Below are 8402 nucleotides of genomic sequence, written 5' to 3'. Positions count from 1 at the left end.
CAAATGGCGAATGAACCCTTTTTTTTTGGGGGGGGGGTCAACGGCCAGCTAGCACCGTGTGTGTTTGTGTGTATGTATGTGTGTGTCGGGGTGGAGAAGGCTCCCGTAAGCCGTGGTGAAGGCAACCTTTCTAGGAGAAGCAAATCTCTAATTTAAAAAACCATAAAGCGGAAGACCAGTACCCGCATTAAGCTGGTCTGCAGTTTAATTTGTTGCTGGCTATCTTGCTCTTGCTTGTTGCTGGATCTTAACATTTTGAACCGAGAGAGAGACTGTGCTGTCGTACAAAGCTAAGACTCTGTAACATCATCTGTGTATAGATACTCCCTCAGATATTTGGGCTCATGAATTTTAAATGTCTGAGGGAGTGGCACTCGTCTGACAAGACGTTGCAATCATCATCATAATCATCATGTATGTATGTATGTATGTATGTATGTATGTCTGCCTAAAACTTTCGATAGAGGCGACGGATTTTCACAAGATCAGTATCGTTTTGAGGTTCAACCCTTCAGACGATAAATATCGAAAAAGTGGCTAAAAACATTATGTCTTTCACTCTCTGGGCACTTTTCGTCAAGGAGGGGTCGCTTTTTTCGCCAATATTTTCGAAAGTCATCTTCTCTTTTCGATTAACTATTCTTAATTTTAACCTTCGCAACTTTCGGTTTGGCTATAGACGTAACGGTAAAGACGTCACGTTGTTTTTTTGTTTTTTTTTCAAGTTCTTTTCACCCTTTGCAGTACGGGTTCGAGCCCGCCTGCTACTACCACTTTTTTTTTGCTCAACACACACCTCCAAACACCCGGGCAACGCCGGGCACAGAGGCTAGTTTAAGATAAGACTTCAAAGTATTTTCTCTGCAAAAAAAAAAACCCTGTTAATTGCATGTATCTAAATTTAAATCTGTTTTCATCTTTTAGAATATAAAATACAATGATTTTAGGACCAGTTTCATGAACCCCTCCGTAACTTCTTTGAGAACTGAAACAGAAAGTTACCATCCTTCGTAATAGTCAATACAGTGGCCGTTGTACTTTATTCTGTAACATAATCGTGTCACGTAACTTTTAGTGAAAAGGCCTTTTATTTACGTTGGCCGTGGTGAAAATACAATGAACATGAACAGCGAAGTCGAGATCAGAGTATCAGTTGTGATACCACTTATTGTCGCGTACCTCAGGCATATGTGTTATACACATAAACGACCTAATTCCGTTTCAGATGTCGTTTTATGACAATAATAAAACGTAATAACCATGGGTTATCTTTACTGAAGTTTATTGTTCAACCAATTCTCGGAAGTGTCTTAAATTCCTGGGCATGTATACATTTTTCTCAAAAGTATAAAAACAGTCAGGAATTTATTAAGACGCCCCTTAATATTGGATAGACCGTGAAATCGTAATACCGCTATCTATCTAACTAATGCTTAAATAAAAATTCATCTACAAACACTCTCTTGAAGAGACACTAGTTTAGATTCAAACAACTGGCCCACCAACTAACAAGTACGAACTTAAACCCTGGGTCTTGTAATCCCCTTTTCTCTTTATATATATATATATATATATATATATATATATATATATATATATATATATATATATATAAAGCTGAACGTCTGTTTGTGTGTCTGGTCACAAATAGGCTCCTATATGGTTGACTATTATAGAAAACTCTTTTGCCATTGTGCAGAACACGATCATTCATTTAATTTAGATCATGCGAAAATTATAAAATACGTGATAGATAGAGCTAAAAGAAGACTTTTAGAGTCAGCACTAATATTAAACACTAATACTATTACGCAAAGAAAGGGCTTCTACCATTTAGCCCCTAGTATAGGGAAAATAATAATCAAAGAACAAAATATCAAAACAGATCCTAGTTAACCGCTTTTCCTTAATCCTTAGATAATTCAACAAAATGAATAAGTTTAGAGAGAGAGAGAAAAAAAATTGTACATATTTATTTAACGTATTTTTAAAAGTGTATATATAGACATTGAACAACCCAACCTTGCCATACACACACATAGTTTCCTTCTCGATATGGGTAGGATTCTAACACGGTTTCCTTTTCATTTTCGTATGGTCTATGATCGTTTTCTTTTTTTGCCTTTTTCCTTTTAATATCCTGAAGATGTCCTCTGCGATACGGACGAAACGTTGATCATTTCATAAATTCATTCGGTTTTTCTTTTTTCAAAACAACATATATATATATATATATATATATATATATATATATATATATATATGTATATATATATACACTATATATACCGTACTTCTCGGTAAGTGCCCCAAGTCAGCGGTAATTGCGCCAACTATCTAAAAGTGCTCTTTTGAAAACCACGCTTATAAAGAGCACTTTTTTTAGTTGGCGCAATTACCCCCGGATTTGGCGCAAATACCCCAAAGTACGGTATATATAAGAAAAATAAAAAGTTTAAATAAAAGTACTAATATATTTATATATTCATTAACGTTTCGTGCTTCTTTATTTCAAGACTTTTCCGGGGTGGTTGATTTAAAGAATTAAATACAATACAATATTTGAAAATATTTGGTGCGGTTATAATGTACAAAAAAGTTCTTGTTTCAAACGAAACAGCCGTTAGAATTCAAAATATATAATGCGTTTATGACATCAATGAGTTATTTTAAGTTTAATAAGTAATACTTTGACTCACTCCAAATTTGCTGAAATTTTACATGTGTAATGATTTATATCTTTATATGCTATGTGGCAAGTATTAGCACTGAAATTATCATGGTTTTTTATTTACTTGTGTTTTGACTGAGTTGTGTGTGAAATTGAATCTGTTGTATGTTTCGTAATGATGCGGGTTTTGTATTCGAAAAGACTGGCACCAAAGGAGACTTTAACAAAATGTATGGCCATGATGTCCATCATAAGACATTGTAAAACGCTGGCATTGTTTAACGTAACACACGTTGCACACGCGTATACACACACGGGACCCACACATTGTATGCTGTCTACGTCGCAAAGGAGACCAAAAGAGAAAGAACAACTCGAACTCACTTTTTAGTGTCGTAACAATATTTATTCCGAATAAACTGTGATCGTACTCTTTCTCTCTTACCTCTGTCTTCTGCAACGTCATCCACGTCTCCACGCTCTGTTACAGTTGTGAATACACACACACACACACACGCGCGTGCGCACATGCGCTTTTGTCACTGATGACGCATCTGTTAGTCCAGTTGAGTCTGTCATTTCGGAAGATCAATGCATGATTATTCGCCAAATAGCACAAACGGTCACGATTAGTGTATGGCCTGTGCAAACTCTCGTTCCATTTATGTCAGCCAAATGGGTTCCCAGGCTGCTGACATCTTTCTAGAACGAGAACACGTCGAATGATTACATAGCACGAAACATGGATCTATCACTATAATCCAGAGACCATAGCCTAGTTAATGCAATAGAAGCACTAGGATTCACTATCTCTAAAGAATACAGGGGTGCAGCACTCTCCTGGCACGGTCATGCTCACAGTCTTGTGAAACCAATGCAGAGTGGTGAGGAAAATTTTCTCGCAAAGAGTACTACGATGACATGAATCTATTATGCCTTACTTTTTAGGAAATAAAAAAATATCAAAATACAAAGGCGAGGCAAGATAAGCAAATTTATCCTCTCCTGGAATACAACGCTCCGGTCTACAACGTGTATGTTACCAAATCAGAATCACAGGCTATGAAATCCTCTTACATCCCTCCTACTCTCTCGATTTTGTACCCTTGACTTTCACCTCTTCCCAGTCATGAAGTTGTTTTAGATTACAAAAAAAAAAAACCCCCAAAAAACGTATCCCAGATGATGCATAATTACATACGTGACGTGTGATACCCGCCGCTAATTAGGAAAATGTGACGAACCAAATCCCATCCTTCAACAATTTATTAATACTTTTGTTTTTATTGTTAAATTTCTACAAGTATCAAATTTTAAACTGTGAAAAATATATAAGATAATGTTGCTTATGGATTTCCAGGGTTAATGTATACGCAACGATATTATTGCAAAACACATTAAGTTAATTAGTGTGAATCCAGACAAGGGTAACTCTTAGTACATGTCAAGATAACCCAGATCAGTAAAACAGAATTGTATCCAGAGACGGGTGTCGTAAAAGTTGGAGCGAGGTTAACAGGTCAAACTGCGTAGAGAAAACAGGAATTGAACGATGACATGAAAGACCAAGAGACCAAAAAGATATTCTATAAGATTTTAAAATGGGGAAAGAAAAATAATTTTCTCAACTTCTTTACTAACTCAGTGTTGGAGAGATAAAGGAGAACTTTAATAGAACATTCGACTATCTGTATGCCTTACATATCAAGTCTTAGCCCCACTGAAGTAGCACGTCTTTGCTGTATTGCCTGGCCAAATGGACTTTATTGTTTAACAGCTTGAACCAACAACATGCTTCGTCCTCCAAAATTCAATCTCAGATTGACGTCCTTGGCGGTGGTAAAAGTAAAGATACGAAATTTTCGGGTTTCTTTGAATCGGATGTTAACATTAAAATACTTATACAGTAACATTCGAATCTCAACTATGTAGCGGCCCATGTTTACACCTCGGCGTCCCAAATCAAAATACGTAAAGTTTTTTTTTTTTTTGTACGCATATCGTTTGCGCGTACACTGTCCTGAATAAAAAACAAATAATTATATTTTGGACCAATCAGAAAATTTTTTTAATTTGTTCAAAATAGTCTATCTGGGAACTACCTAAATCCTTTAAAAGCCAGATTTGTTTTCATCAATAAACTAGTGGAGCCCAGTTGATTCGAGACCACAGATTGGTGTTACTAGGCGCCCATTTGTTGTGCGCTCATCTTTGCATTAGCTCTCTCCACTCTTACACATGCAAGCATTAGCGAACACACAGATACACACAACGTAGTGACTCATTATCGTCTGCCAATCTGTATAAACTTATTCATTGAAGTATTTCAAATCTTTCTCACTGAAAGTCTGTTCGAATATGATAAATAATGATAGTTGATTCTTATCAATAACTTTTAATGAAATGTAATTTGTATAAATTTTCCGTGCACACTGAAGAACATCATTCAATAATAAGAAAAATATTACAGCAGTATAACGTATCAGTCCGTACGCTCTTTTTTTTCTGTAATAAATTAACATTTAAAATGAATGATAAAATAGTTTGTACATCAAAGAACTAGTAATTTATTTAAAATTAAAAAAAAAAGGATTGACGTTGCATATTCGTCCATATATCATTCAAATAAAAAAAGGGGGGCGGAATACTCTCAGTTGTAACTTAAAAATTACATATATTTTTAGGAGGTAATTGTATGTGTGTATGGGTGTGTGTTTTAATTTCGTCCATATTTGCATATGATAAGTATTTTTTCAAATGAATACTTTTTATCGGAAATCTTTCACGACTGAAGACAAATTCAGTGAAACAGTTCAATCTTTTATACGGAAATTTTCCACGAGTGAGGACAAAATTTGTAAGAAAATAGTTCTTAATTGAAAAAGTTACTTAGAGTCTTGAGAATGCACATTGGCTCATATGTTATTTAACAAGGCCGATAGCCATTAGTCGCGTGCTCTCGTGTAATGAATGAATGCATGAATGTAGGATTGACATGGAATTCTTAAAGATAAACTAAAATGACCGAAAAATGGGCTGAAATGACTGAAATAAATAAAAATTTCAGGAAAAACTAATGGACGGTTATCCGTCAATCATCCGGACTAACGGACAGACGGACCCATTGGAAACATAGGTCCATCTCTGATAAATCAGGGTACAAAAATGTTACTTCATACCCCTTGCTTAAAAAAATATAAATGTGTGACAGACCGACCGATGGAGACTTGCATGCGACTAAAAATGCCTTAGCATGGAAGGGTTTCCCCTCCCATTGCAAAGGAAAAGTTATAAATGTAAGTGCAGCATCTGTTAAGAACATATACTACACTTTGATCTTAGGCATGTGGCCAAGGAAAAGTTACAAACGTAAGTACAGCATCTATTAAGAACAGATACTACACTTTGATCTTAGCTATGTGGCCAAGGAAAAATTACAAACTTAAGTACAGCATGTAGTAAGAACAGATACTACATTTTGATCTTGGCCAAAAGGCCAAGAAAAGAGTATTTATTTGCTCCCCCACCGAACAAATTAGGCACAAGGCCGATTTTTAATGTGAGGAGTGAAGGGGAAATGGGGACCAGCTCCCCAGGGAGTAGGAGAGCTGGATAGTGGCAATTGGTATGAAGGGTTGCCCCTTCATTGACCAAGGTCTTATATGTGGGGTTGCCCCCACATATGGTCTTTGCTTGCAGTATCTGCCGGACAGATACTACCCTTTGATCTTGGCCCGAAGGCCAAGAAAAACGTAAAAGGCTAAAAACAGCATCAAATAACAACAGACCTTTGATCTTAACCAAAAAAGGCCAAGCACAAAAATGTTACGGACAGACCGACAGACCGACCGACCGAGGGAACGATAGAGTAACTTATAGAGTCGCTTGTACGTGACTAAAAAAGCTAAACTTTACAATTACATATAATTTTTTGAAAAGAAAATTGTCTGGTGTGCGTATTTTTTCCCCAAAAGTTCGTTCAAAGGTTCTTATTGGAAGGCGGTAAATATTTTTTAAAAAGAATTTGTTTTTATTGAAAATTCTGTAAAAGTGAGGATAAAAATTAAATGAAACAGTTCATTCTTTTTTTGGAAATCTTGCATGACTAAGGGCAACATTCACTGAAACAAGTTCATCCTTTTTTGTTTTTCGTTTTTGTTATTTCTTCTATTTTCTTAATATAAAATATTTATTGAACCTAATTCTAATAATATTTTCTTAAAATAATTTTTTCCTTACTTTTTTATATGAAGAAATAAGAATTTTAAGCCGCAGACGTTAAATTAAATATACGAAAACATATTTATTACTTTTCTTTTTTATTCATTTATCTTTTGAATAAAGGCTATTAATTCGGTGGCACTTATAAATAATTAGTCACTCTGACTAAAATACAAAACATTCGGATAATTCTCTGATATTTTCAATAAATAATAAGAATACCTTTGGATTTTATTTTCTCTAAATATAAACTTCTTTAAATAATGACATTTGTCATAATTTTTTTAAAATATAAAATAGTTATTATTTGAAGTAACTCAAAATGATTTTAATAACGCCCTTTCGTCACAATCTTTTTTTAATATTCGGATCCTTTCAAAAAAAATTACTTCACAAAATTAAACATTGACTCTCTGTCAACCTATCATTTTTTACTATCGCATCTTTTCTAAGAAACGAATTCATCTTCGACGTTACAAAATTGTCTGTAACCTCAAAATCCACATATCCAATACTTTTTCATTTTTTCATTTGTTCATTTTTTTATTTGGCAATGTATAGCTACAATAAATTGCGGTTTCACTTAATGCCTTAACTAGCAAATTCTAGCATTGCTACAAATATAATTTGCTGATTTCTTTATGTCATCTGATGAGAATAATAATAAGAATAGCATTCTTTGGAACTCCGCGCAATAAGGACTTTGTAAATTGTTTTTAGTAGTATTCAGTCGAACAATAAATGTTGATTGTAAAGTTCAACTTACAGTTTTAATCTTATATATATATATATATATATATATATATATATATATATATATATATATATATATATATATATATATATATATATCTGTGTGTACTAGCATGGGTACCCGGCGTTGCCTGGGTTGACATGAAGTTCCGCTTGGCAAACATCTGCTATACTAATCATTTCCATCATGGGCAACGGTAATACCCCAACAATAATTCACTTAAAATTTAAAATTTATAATAAAAGATCAATTACCTCTATATTTTAAAAGTAGGCACGACCAAAACGGAAGGAGAGAGTAGGTATTTTTTGACGGAATATCACTAAAAATCTACCAAAATCAAGTAATTATCTAATCAATATGAAATTTTCACCAAAAATTAAGCGAAGAATGAACTTTATAATGGTTTATTGTTTTTTTTTTTTTAATCGATATTCTTATACATATTATTTACCTACAAAATTTATCCATGCTTAAAATTATCAGCCGAAATTGAAACAAATATAATATATTGTGGGGAGAGCGAGAATTGTAAATAAAACAAAGAAAAAAACTGCTAACGTATCAAATTTTAAGGTTGAAAATCCGTATTTTGAATGCGTTTAATTTTTTTTTTATCTTTTGTTTTTTGAAATGTAAAATTCGTTAATGTTAATAATAATTATTATCTTTCAAATTAACAAAAAATAAAATAAAATAAATAAAAAATAGTTAAATGAAAAATAAAAAAAAATACATTTTCAATAAAATAAAATA

At 33.6% G+C, this 8402-nt stretch overlaps 1 pseudogene; it reads right to left on the bottom strand.

Annotated features, from left to right (window-relative positions):
- Nucleotides 1–6035: 6035 nt before the first annotated feature.
- LOC145248474 (U2 spliceosomal RNA) lies at nt 6036–6179 on the bottom strand (annotated as a pseudogene).
- Between the last annotated feature and the right edge of the window lie 2223 nt (nt 6180–8402).

Source organism: Euprymna scolopes, chromosome 26 (assembly GCF_053919585.1).
Source record: "Euprymna scolopes isolate OS-2025 chromosome 26, ASM5391958v1, whole genome shotgun sequence".
Taxonomy (NCBI): domain Eukaryota; kingdom Metazoa; phylum Mollusca; class Cephalopoda; order Sepiida; family Sepiolidae; genus Euprymna; species Euprymna scolopes.
This window is presented reverse-complemented; position numbering and strand designations above follow the sequence as displayed.